Source organism: Sarcophilus harrisii, chromosome 3 (genome assembly GCF_902635505.1).
Source record: "Sarcophilus harrisii chromosome 3, mSarHar1.11, whole genome shotgun sequence".
Taxonomy (NCBI): domain Eukaryota; kingdom Metazoa; phylum Chordata; class Mammalia; order Dasyuromorphia; family Dasyuridae; genus Sarcophilus; species Sarcophilus harrisii.
This window is the reverse complement of record NC_045428.1, coordinates 64,191,470-64,203,975: the sequence shown is the minus strand read 5'-3', so window position 1 is coordinate 64,203,975 and position 12,506 is coordinate 64,191,470. Positions and strand designations below refer to the sequence as shown.

General features: G+C 46.9%; 1 protein-coding gene across 8 annotated transcripts in view; it reads right to left on the bottom strand.

Annotated features, from left to right (window-relative positions):
* Positions 1-12,506, bottom strand: part of TNS1 (tensin 1) — a 266,384-nt gene that overhangs the window by 178,453 nt on the left and 75,425 nt on the right. Inside the window, exon 1 of one of the 8 annotated variants that reach the window (XM_031958076.1) lies at positions 10,008-10,404. The exons of the other annotated variants lie outside the window; for them this stretch is intronic. The gene's annotated coding sequence lies outside the window, so the exon portion shown is untranslated. Of the gene's footprint in view, positions 1-10,007; positions 10,405-12,506 lie in introns of those variants that run through there. 8 annotated transcript variants of the gene reach the window in all.

Sequence of the window (12,506 nt, the reverse complement as noted above, 5' to 3'; positions counted from 1 at the left end):
AACTTTAAGGAGGCAGATTTTTTACCCTGATGAATATGGGTAGATTAGGACAGAAATCTGGGGATTAGGAGAGAAAGGCCTGTCAAAGATTGTAAAAGTGTTATAGGGTGCTTGAATTCAGGACTCTGAGGTTCCAAGGGCTTGTGCCAAATCAGATCCTCCTATGAATCACTGTGCCCCATGACAGGGAATCACAGGATGGGAGGTGGCCAGGGCCAATGGCCCTTGATCCCATCAAAGTTGATGCTGGTGCATCTCTTCAGTCTGTTCTCCTTACCATAATCAGCCAACACCCTTCTCCATTCCCACCTCCCCTGCCCCCATCCACAGATGGAGACCAAGAAAGTGCCCACTAAATATTCCTAGCCAGCAATACCTACTTCCCCTAAACTGAGTCATACACCCCACACCCTCCTCAGCCAGATGAGGAAAGACGCATCTGCCCCTGACCGTTCTCCCCCTGACCATCGCCTCTTGGGTCCCTTGGCAACCCTCCTCAGCTGAGATAGATCTGTCTTCTGCCGGGAGCCTTTGCCTTTGATTAGGAACCTAATCAGTGCAACTTCCTGCCAGAGGGAGAGTGGTGGGGGGGTGGAGACTGAGGGGAGAGAATAAATCAGCTCAAGGTGGAGTTCACTGTCAGGGCTCAATGGAAAGATCTGATTCAGGAAAACGGGCAAGAGGTATAGAATATGGAACAGAGAATATTGTTGGAGAGGGCGCAGAATGGTTAAGTTGTTGTTTAGTCATTTTTTTCAGTTGTGACTAACTTTATGATCCCATTTGGGATTTGCTTAGCAAAGATACTGGGTGAATCTGCCATTTCCTTCTCCAGCTCATTTTACAAGTGAGGAAACTAAGGCAAACAAGATGAAGCGACTGCCTAGGATCACACAACCAGGAAGTGTCTGAGGCTGGATTTGAATTTAGGAGTCCCCGAGTCCAAGTCCAGGGCTCCATCCACTAGGTCACCTAAAGTTTTGCCTTTCTCAACCTCAGTTTCCCATTTGTAAAATAAGATTGATCTTCTGGCTGAGAGGAGAGCACAAAGAATACTGGAGCTAGAAGGGAGCTCATCTCGTCCCACCTTCCTTAATGTGGGAGTTGTTACATGTGTCCCAGGAGGAAGGTGAGATGGAATTGCCCGTTAGCATGGGACCTGGCACAGAGTAGGCATGTAATCAATACCAGTTCATTTAGCTACTAGAATTTCGATGTGTCCATGTGCAATCAATCCAGTGATCTTCCTATTATATAGGTGAGCAGCAGGGGGGGTCTCTCCGAGTTGAGGGAGGGGAGCTGGGAACTCCTAGAGATGGAGAGAGAGGGAAAAAAACTTTTCTGCTGTTGGATTAAGAATGAAGTTTGTTCTTCTTAATACAGAACTTCCCAAATTGAATTGAGGGCCCCCGGGAAAGGAAGAATCTCAAACGTAAATTTAAGCTGTTGCTTTTGTCTCTCTCCCAGCCACCACTCGGTCTCCCCACCAAGATAGACCAATTACAATCAAACTCAGCAGGAAAAAGCATCAGCCTGTAAGGACTTTCGTGCACTCCAACACCAAAGAACGTGTAAATTCCATATAAATTATCATAGAAAAAAACATCCTCAGATTTGAATCAAAAGCTTTTGTGGATAAATAGGGCAGCTTATTTAGACCCACCACCTTTGAAGAGTAAGATCCATTAGGACATCATAGAATTCCCATTTTACAGATAGATCAACTGAGTCCTTTCTCCCTTGCTCCCCAGGCGTATATCCCATTCCAATCTTAACCACCCTTCAAGCCTCTCCTCCCATCCCACCTCCTTCATAAAGCATTACAGACCCATCCAGCCCACAGAGACATGATTTTCCTCTGAATATCTCTAATTTAGTGTTTAAATTACATTTTGCCTTATATTATTACTCTTCATCTTCCCCTATTAGACTTCATGCTCTTTGAAAGCAAAAAAATCCATACTTCTGCTGGACCACAGCACAAATACCTGAAAAGATCAGTTATTTTATCGGTGTGGCTGGTTGCTTCCCTGCTACAGATCACAGTCCCTCCAAACCTGGTCTTTCTCAGCTGACACAGCCAAGAAAAATCACCCCACAGCGGTCAGCCTTCTGGAAAGAAGTCTCCCAAACAGAGCTGGGTTGTTAATTTGATTCAGTTTAACAGACATCTATTAGGGAGCTACTAAGTGCTCACCCTATCCTGGTTCTTGGAGAACAGACATAGTTGGACATAATTGAGGCCCTCTGGCAGGGTCTCCTCCATCACCTCTGCACTATGCGGACTAAATGACCGACCTCCAGGTCAGCGTTCAATAAACATTTGTTGGCTGATGGGCTGGTTCCACGGAGGAATTCCTGGAGGCTCAGATCAGGTATGTGCCTCCCTCTGAATGGCAGAGGGTCAAAGGGAGAAGTCATTCAGAAGTGGGAATGGGTGCTGAGGAAACAGAACTGGGGCTGAGGTGATGGAGAAATTATTCCTGGCTGCTGGAAATGTTACCCAGAGCCCACCCTGCTCCCAAAGCTACCTAATGTCCTTAGCCGATGGCAAGTCCAGCCTTCTATCCATTCCACCACTTTGCTATCTTTACTGAAATGACAGCAAAAAGGAAGAAGCTTCAACACTAGAGAAGAGTCTGAGATGATTATTGGAGGCACTAATTTGGGAATATTTCTCATTTGGGGGAATTCCCCAGAATAAGAAGTAGAAACAGAGTCCTGAAAGAAGCTGACTGGACCCGCTCTGAGATTCTCATATTCCACAATTCTTGTTTAGGGGTGGGACATAATCCAAAAAGGAAGAGTTTAGTTGATTTATAGTAGTGTTTCTTGTTTACAATACATGGCAACTTTCTCAGACCATTTTATAAACACAAATGCTAATGGATTCCCTGGGCTGGAGAGGGCCTCTGAGGGTCATTTCATCCCATCCCCCTGTCCCTATCTCACCTCTGGGAGCAGACCCAGAGAGACTGAAGAGATGTAGCTATGGAGGAATCATCTATGACTAGATATCTATTAGGGAGGGGAAATAGCAATTTCTGAAACTGAAAGGGACCTCAGAAAACAAACCTAGAGGATTTTACAAAGGAGGCAACTGGGGCTTAAGGAGAATTCACTTACCCAAGGTCATGTAAGTAAAAGATCTGGGACTTTTTCTAGGAGTTCTAACTCCGAAACTAATTCTCTTTCCTCACCCTATCTCAATTACCTATTCTAGTTTTTCAGAGGGCTCTTGTTCACTTAGAGATGAAAAACAGGTCTGAGAGAAGAAATTGGAAATAATCCAGAATTTGGGAAGAGCCCAAGGTACCCAAATCCTTACCAAATTCAGCTCTAGGAACTGCCTTCATCCCTAAAGCCCTCCATCCTTCATTCAACAAGTACTCAGTTCCCTGGGGTTGCTGTGGAGAAAGAGGAAATTCAAAGACTGCAGTTCCTGCCCTCAAGCAGTTTCTGATTTAATGGAGAAGACTTAAGCTAACCGAGGACCAGACCAATGGGTCAGTGTTAAATGCTGTGCTAGAGATTTCAGGAGTTTGGAGAGGCAGGAGATCACCTTGGGCTATGGTAGTCGAGGAAGGCTTTGCCAAGGAAGACCCCCACTGGGGTAGTGACGACCCCTGGGAGGAGCATTCTGGAAGGTCTTCCTTGCCCTTGTTTCACCTTCCCCCACCCACTTTCCTTAGGGATAAGCCGTTCTCTCCACACACCCTTATCCCTATTGCCATCCCTGCTCCCAAACTCCCAGCTCCAAGCCCTAAAAAGGCATGTTTACACAGTCCCAATATGGCCCTCAGAGGACACGCTGCCAGAGACTAAGTTGGACTCTTGAACAGCCCATGCCCAGCCCTGCTAGAAGCTACACCAGCCCAATTCACTCTCCAAGGTCTCTGGCACTCTCCCCAACACCCACACACAATCTCAGATTAGACAGAGACACATGGAGATGGGGAGAAAGAAAGAGATAAAGTCTGAGAGAGACAGAGACAGACACATGGAGATGGGGAGAAAGAAAGAGACAAAGATAAAGTCAGAGACAGACAGAGACAGAGAGAGACAGAGACAGACACATGGAAATGGGGAGAAAGAAAGAGAGAGAGAGACTGAGACAGAGAGAAAGAGAGACTAAAAAGAAGTCCCCCCCAAAAATGGAAATTGTGATGAATTTGAAATCAAAGGATCCCCTATTCAAAGTCAGTCCTGCCATTACTGGATAGATGATTTTGCTTACGGCAGTTAATCCAAGGAAGGGCAGTGTCTTCGTTTTCTTATTTGTAAAACGAAGGGATTGGACCAGACAACATCTTTGTCTCTTCCAAGCTCTGATAATCTATGATTTATTAATATTAAAGCAAAGATGAAAAAGGGAGGCTGAGATTTCTGGGGAAAAGAGAGAAAGAGCTGAAGGAAAAAACCTGGAAAAACTGTAGGTGGGAGGGGGCACTCAGGGGATCCTAGTGTCCTGAGTCTGTTCTCAGAGACAGACATGACTACCTCAGCTCCCTGGGTGCTCCCAGCCTGGTTTTCTGCCTCCCTTAGCTTCCCTACTCCAGGAATGGGAAAGAACTTGAAGCCACTTGATTGGCAGAGCAAGGAGCAGAAAACGTGACTGTGCATATTGGAAGGAAGGGGACGGGTCAGAAGGAAGCGGGGCATGGCCCACAAGACTGGCAACCCCGCCACCTCCCTTGTGCCTCTGAACACATGATGGCTTGGGAGAAAACAAGAGAGGGAATCAGTCAGGAGGCCCACAAAGGCAGGAGCTGGACTTGGAGAGCCAAGAGGAGCGGCGAAGCAGAAAGGGGACTCGCCAACTCTGAGCCAGGCGTCCGGCTGCACTGATTGTTACCTGGCTGCTTTTCCCAGCCTGCACTGCCCAGCACCTGAGGAACCTCCACTTCAGCTCTCAGCCGGGAGGGGAGGAGGGCTGCGGCTTGCCCCCTCTCTGCTCCAGATGCACCAGGTGAAGGAGAAACTCGCATCAGCAACTCGTGCCCACCAGCAGAACAGGCTGAATATCACAGATTCATCGCCCTCTCCAACCACACTGGTCCTGCTCCTTCATGCATCTGACCAGAACTTCTCTACTTTTCTTTCTCTCTCTCTCTCTCTCTCTCTCTCTCTCTCTCTCTCTCTCTCTCTCTCTGTCTCTCTCTCATCTCTCTCTCTCTTTCTCTCATCTCACTCTCTCTCTTTCTGTCTCTGTCTATCTCTCTCCTTCCCATTCCTTTATTACATTTCTCATAGAAGAAAAAATGATTCCTACCTTTGCTACTCCCTTTCAGAATCTGAGAGAGATCTTTAAGAGGAGGCAGAAGTCAGAAAAACAAAGTGTTATCAGGATCCCTTCCCTCAAAGATCTTAGCTACTTCAAAGAAACAGAATGTTCTCAAGATCCAAGAAGAGGTGAAAAAAATGGCATTGGGAGCAGTACAAGAGATTAAGGCTCAATGTCAAGGAAACTTTCCCCTAGAAGATCGATAAGCCCTTTCCTAATGATTTTAGGGAACAAGTGATTAATCTATCTGCCAGGACTGTTGCTGGGATGATCCCTGGACTCACCACTCCATCCCTCAAGTGAAAGGGAAGAAAGAGAGGGACAGGAGGAAGAATCAAGAAGCACTACTGGCCTAAAAGAGAGAGGGCCAGGAGGGGCTGGGCCCCAAAAAAGAAAGAGAGGGTGGAGCACGGTGTCCCACCCAAGGAGACCTGCCATATGAGTCATTGACCTTTCAGTGCTTGGCTTACAAGAATCACCCATTTGGGAGGAGCCAGGGAAGATGAGCAAAGAAGTAGATGGAGAGCAGTAGAGTTTGGGGAACAATCTTGGGTGGGAAAGAGTGGTAGAAGCCCTGAGAAAGAAGGACCCTGGAGCAAGCCGGAGTCAGATAGAAAAGAGCTCACCTCCAGAAGCAACCTCCAGTTACCATTCCCACTAAGGTCATCATCACAACAGAGCTAACTTTTAATTTAGCACTTCATCTCCATTCTGTCCCAACAACTGTGTGAGACTGGAGAAATTATTATCTTTATTTTACAGATAAAGAAACGGAGGCTTTGAGAGACTAATTGAGTTTGCCACAGTCACATAAGCTAGTTTCAGAGGCAAAGTAGTTCAGGATCTGAACTCAGGCCTTCTAAGTCCAAGTCATATGGACAGTGTCCACTCAAGACTCAAAAGAAAAACTGACTCCAGGAGCAGCAGGAGAGATTACCTCTAGGACCCCCAAGATCTTCCTGCCTTGCCCTGCCCCCTCCACCCTATCTCCTCTATTCAATATCCTGGTTGAACCTCCACAGCCTGTTCCCCAGGCCCAGTTTGAGAAGGGCAGTCTGAGCCTAAAGATTTGATATGGAGTTAGACAGGAGTATTGCCCTGAAATAATGCCCATCCTCCCCCCAAATCTGTACATTTCAATCAGGTATGAGTCCCAGTACAAACTACCATTGAGACTAATGGAGCTAGTCTCCATTATATAATATATAAATATAAATATAGATAGATAGTTTTATATATATCTAGCTATCAATCTATAGATAGATTAGATAGATATCTAGATAGCTAGATAGATGGGCTACCTTCCCCCAAATTACCTAGTTTACTCATCTGTAAGTTTAGAATGGACTAAAAGGCCTCTAAAGCCTTGCCCATCTCCAAATTTATGATTCTATGATCTTACCCACTTGCAATTCACTATGAAGACCCTGATTTACCTACTATGAGCAGAAAAATCTCTATTTAAAGAGGGGGGGGGAAGGGAAAGAAGAAGGAGAGAAAGAGAGAGAGAGACAGAGAGAGAGAGAGAACGAGAACATTTTGCACAACCCCATCATCTCACAAACAAGGAAATTAAGGTCCAGAGAAGTGATTTTTTTTTCATTCCTCTATCTCATTTCCTGAGAAAAAGATGCCAATTATGGAAATCACAGGATTTCACGCTGGAAGCGACCTTAAAGGTTATCAACAAGAAAACTATGGCTGGAAAATCATTTTTCACTCCTCAGTGCCACAGTCAGATGGCCTAACTAAGGTGAGGGGGCGAAAGTTTAGAGAATAGAGGCAGCACTTACACTCTTTAAACAGGTAAAAATAATTGCATTTAGAACCCAGCCCCTAGCTCCACCCTTCACCCCACCCAACAGCCCTGATCTTGCCGCTAACAGAAGCTTCCCAGACATCTTCTGAAGCCGGTGTTCTGGGGTCTCTCCCCCTACACATTGAGCCGATTGCCAAAATTACTACTTTTGGCTCAGGCCAAAATCCAGCTTTTTCTCCTCACCCTCGCTCCTTAGACCCCCCTCTCATGGTAAGAGGATTTTCTCCATTTAGACCCTCATTCCTGCCCTGCCCTTCACTCTATTTCCAGTAAAGACCACGACCATTGGTGAACATCCTCTGAGTTACAGCCATCACAGAATTAAAAACGGTCACAAATTCTGAACCTCCTCGAACACACACACAAACAATTAACACACCCATTTAGCCACCAAACTAAAACTTCCAATTTGTATTCTCTAAACAAATCCTCCTCCCCTAATGGGAAACACTGAATCGGGGTAAGTGGAGCACATGAAAACATACAGGCATGAGGAGTCCCTGAAGCAGGGAATCAGGGAAATAGGAAATAAGATTGGAAGGGAGAGACTCTGAAAGAACTAGGAGAAGGTCCAGACCTCCGCTCCAAGTAAGTGAAATACAGCTCATCAGCCTTTTAATTCTCAGCCTCTTAAAAAGTTTTTGCCTTCTCTCTACCTTGGAGGGGTGGGGGAAAGGGGCTTCAAACACAAACAAATTAGGCAGAAATTCTTCACCCCGGTTTCTTCTGTATCTCTGTCCACAATTCACAATTAGCAGAGGAAAGGAAGCATCAGAACCCCTGGTCCAAAGATCAGAAATGAAGGAGGGGCCCAGTCAAGTTTCCAGCTCCCAGAGACTCTGGGACTCAGTTTCCTCATCTGTAAAATGAGAGGGTAGGTCCAGAAGACACCCCAAGTCCCTTCCACCTATAAATCTATCATCCTACTACTCAACATTCCAACACTCTGGTATTTTCTCTTCCCCTGGGAATAGGGTCAGTGGATAAAGAAAAGTTGGGATCCAGTCCATAAGGTGTTCTGAAATCTTCAGATGATCCACTCATCCACCAGTTAAAACGCCCACCATGTGCCAAATGTTGGGTGCCAGGGATGCCCATTTGAAAGAATCACACAATCCCTATGAGCAAGGATCTTACATTCTCAGATGGAGAAAAAAGGGGAAGGGGTGGGGAAGTAAATGGAGTTATTGTTGTGATGGGGCCAGTTATGGAGGGGAGGATAAGGAAACCAAGCCCCCTTACCTGTACTGAACCTGAAACCCTCCATGCCCACGTCCCAGGACATTTAGCAGTTTTCTTGTATGAGGAAGGGGGCCCAAAAATGTCAAGGAAAAAGCCAGAGGGGTCAATCTCTACCTCTTTTGTCTGACCAGAGACCATCCTCCTCTCCATAACTGCCAGATAGATCTCTGATACTATCACCATAACACTCTCTCAGGCCCCTGTTTCTTTGACACAGATGGTGGGAAGATGAGAGGGAAAGCTCCATTCCCCAGATAACAGAGGGGAAGAAAAAGGCCCAGGGACCCAGGAATTCTGGCTTCCAGACTCTTTGCATAACCATCTGCGAGCTGCTAGTCTCATCCCAACAGCTGTCTGCTTTTCCCTTCCAGGTTTTAGATTCTCACCATCTACTGTTCCTGCTTCTTTCCTTTTATTCTAGCCTCCTATCCTTCACCCCACCCCATTCCCTTTTACTTCCCATCCCTGAGCCTTTATCTCTACTCAAGACCAGGGAATTTTAGGGGGAACATAGTGTGTTCCTCCCAGCCGTTCCCCCAACCCCCCCCCAATTTCCTCTTCTAGGAACAGTGACCTAGCCTAAAAACATCTGGGCTGGGGCAGCTCTGGCCCGGTTCCCTGGATGGAGGGGAGACACAAGTTGGGAGGGAAGGGGAGAAGGTGAGAACACCCAGCCTGAGGTTAACTCCATCCTAGGCAAAAAAAAAGAAAAAAATAGGTAAGGGGTGGAGAAGAACTAGAGCATTGGAGGGTCAGAAGAGGAGATGAAGGGGAGAGGGTAGGGAGAGGGAGGGCAGAGAGGGGGTTGGAAAGCAGCTGCATGTATGTCTGTTCATTAACCACCTGGATTAGCCATTTCTGCCCAGAGGGGTAAAGAAGGGGGCAGGGGTGGAGAAAGGGAAGGTAGCCGGACACCCCCATGCCAGCCTATGCCCTTTGGCAAGGAACCATGAAACCAGGCATCTAAGCTGGGCAAAAGGCAGGTGAAGCTTATGTTTAACCCTTTCCTGTCTTCTTCCCTTCCCTATACTTTCTCTCTCTCTCTCTCTCCAGCATAAAAGAAAGACTCTTTTCCAAAGTGCATCAGATGAATAGAGGGGACATTAGATTCAGGAGTAGGAGTCAGGTTCAAGAAGGGAAAGAACCCAGAAGTGAGAGTGGAAGAAGTGCCTTCACTGCCCCTCCTGCATCCTCCTCCCCACAGCCATGCCCACGGGCCTGTGTGTCACAGGGGGAGGAAGAGATGTCCCCTCTTTTTCTCTATGCATCTGATGACACTGGCCCCCCTCCTCATTCTGGGCTGGACCCCAGCAGTCACTGACTTCCCCTACCGAGGGAACTCTCCTAAACTCTCAGAGCAGAGACATTTCCCACCTTCACAAGCTCCAAAGCTGTGCACACCCACATACATACACACACCCCAAACTGGACTCTAGCTTCCATATTACGGAGGTGTTAGTCCCCCCCAGAGTCTGGGGAACGAACAGGTTGGTCTCGGGATGGACTTGTCCCCCCTGGTGACCTGGGACTGAAGAGATCGGTCCCAGCTTCCTTAGTCATTTATTTTCCCAGGACAACCTGGATGCCATCCCCCCAGCTTCCTCAGCAGCCCTGCCTCCACCCCACCCCAGTTTCTGGCAGCCATCAGCCCTGACCGCTCACCTTTCCAGGCAGAGGAGCTGCTGCGTGTGGGTGGGTCTCCGGGGCCGGAGCTTTCCAGGGGGCAGCAGGATGAGATGGGAAGTGGACAGCAGCAGCAGCAGCAGCTGGAATTAGTGACAAGCTGGGTCCCAGGGATGAGAGGAAGGGGAGTGAGGGAGTGAGGGAGGGAGTGAGCCAAGGAAGGGGGGAGCAAAGAGCAGAGTTGATCCCAGGTCCACAGCTGAGAGCAACTGAGAGGAGAGACCCGTCCGCTTGGTCTCCCTTCCCACTCTGCACCGCCTCCTCCTCCACGCCAGCCAGCCAGCCTCCCCGTTCTCCACCTCCTTTAACCCATGCACAGCCCAGACCCAGCTCAGGCCAATGCACACGCCCAGCTCCGTCCCAGGGGCAGGGGGGTGGCGGTGTTATTCATCTCAGACCGCTGCTGCTGCTGCCGCTGCTTCCCTCTGACAGGAGACTTACGTGAGGACAAGTTGGCCTAATAAGAAGGGGCGAAAAAGGAACCAGGATGCCCACAGAGACCAGGCCCCAGAGCCTTAGACATCTCAAGGAAGGGACCTATCAAAGAGCTGCTGGGAAGGATCCAAGATCAGCAGAAGTAGGGAGGGGAAGCTTCATGGGGACTTGGGGGAAATAACTTGTTTAATAATAGGAACTCATGTTTCTATACAGTTTCAAGGTTTTCAGATCATTTTCCCCAAAACAATCTCATAAATTCAAGCATTGTTACCATTTGCCAAAAGTCACACGGCTAGAAAGGGACAGAGGCAGGAATCAAACCCTGATTTCCCCAACTTCAAATCCAATGCCTTTTCCACCCCTTACTCCCACCTAATACTGGGGACAGTGAATGAACATTTTTATTAAGTACTTACTATGTGCTAAGTGCTTCACAACCACCCCTAACTATATCCCATACTTCTGTTTTCTCAAAACACTGACTGTGGTAAGAGTAAAAGGGGGGGGGGGGAAGGTACAGGGAGAGGCAAGGAGGGAAATGGTCTAATACTTATGGCTTGTGGCTCCTCCTTCTTTGTCCCTGGGTCTCAATTGCTCCCTGGTGAAGGCAGCATATTATAGCAATGGTACACTTGACCAGGAGGTAAAAAATCTGGGATCTGGGGCCCCCTCTGCCATTAGTTTGAGGCAAATCAGTTATTTCTCTAGATCCAAGTTTGCTCATCTATAAAATGTGCATAACAGCCCTGCTTCTTTCATAGGGCTGTTTACAAGGATACAATGAGGCAGTACATGTGAAATGTCAGGAGTTCTGTAGCAATGTAAGGAATTATCATTATTATAGTATTAAACTTTAAGCTTGGGACTCAACGTATTATGAGTCAAGTCCTAGGGTGGGGGACTGGCAGTATTTCAGAGTGGGTAGGGTACATAGAGGGAATTTTCCCAGTTTAACTCATTCTTTGAACTTCACCACTACCAGCCACAGCAGCTCTCCCATCCTGAAGCTAGTTACCTGAAGAGTCACTACCCCACATCATCGATCCTGGAGGGGTCCCAGCCATGCTCCATTCACTCCTCAACTTCATCCTCAGCTCTCCTTGTGTATATTGTCTTCCCTCAAATTGGTGCTTAGGACTGTGCATGGCTTATAATAAATAGCTAATAAGTCCTTTTTCTATCTATCAATAGAGGATCTGACAGGGATTCTTAATCTAGGGCCCATGAATTTGGATGGGGAAAAAATAACTTTCTTCTCACTAACTCTCTAAGTGAAATGTATCATTTCCTTCAATTATGAATATGAGCAACAAACATGATTCTGAGAAAGGATGCATGGGTTTCACAAAATTGCTGCCCAAAGAAACCAGGAGCCAAGGAGCCCCTAAAAAGCCCATGCTCTACATCCTGCGGTAGGAGTCAGGGTTTGAGAAGCTGGAAATCCATTTCTCTGGGTGATCTTTCATTGCTCCTGTCAATCTCAGCCTTAGTTTTCATCCTTCAGTTTTCATCACCAAATGCAACAAGTCCCTAATCAGATATCTTGGAGCTATGGCATTCCATTCAATTCAATGCAACAAAGATTTATTAAACACCTATGTGTCACACTACTTAGTACAGGACTGTTATTGTAAGAATTTTAAGAGCCACATTTTGAATTCAGGTCCTCTGACTCCAGAACCAAAGCTCTTTGTGCAGTACCAAGCTGTCTGCCCCCAAAGCTGAGAACCTCAGTTGAATACTGGGACTGAAAAATAAGAAAGTTATTGTTTTTGGTTGTTTTTCAGTGCTTGTAAAAGTTACTTGGGTTGTTTTAAATTTCCTTCTTCAGCTCATTTTACAGAAAAAGAAATTGAAGCAGAGTTAAGTGACTTGTCCAGGGTCATACAACTAGGAAGTGTCTGAGGCCAGCTTTGAATTCAGTAGATGCATCTTCCTGACTCTGGGTGCAGCACTCTATCCACTGTGCTACCTAAAGTAAGGAAGACTTAAGTTTGAATCCAATCTTAGACACTAGCTGCATGACCCTAGGCAAGTCAT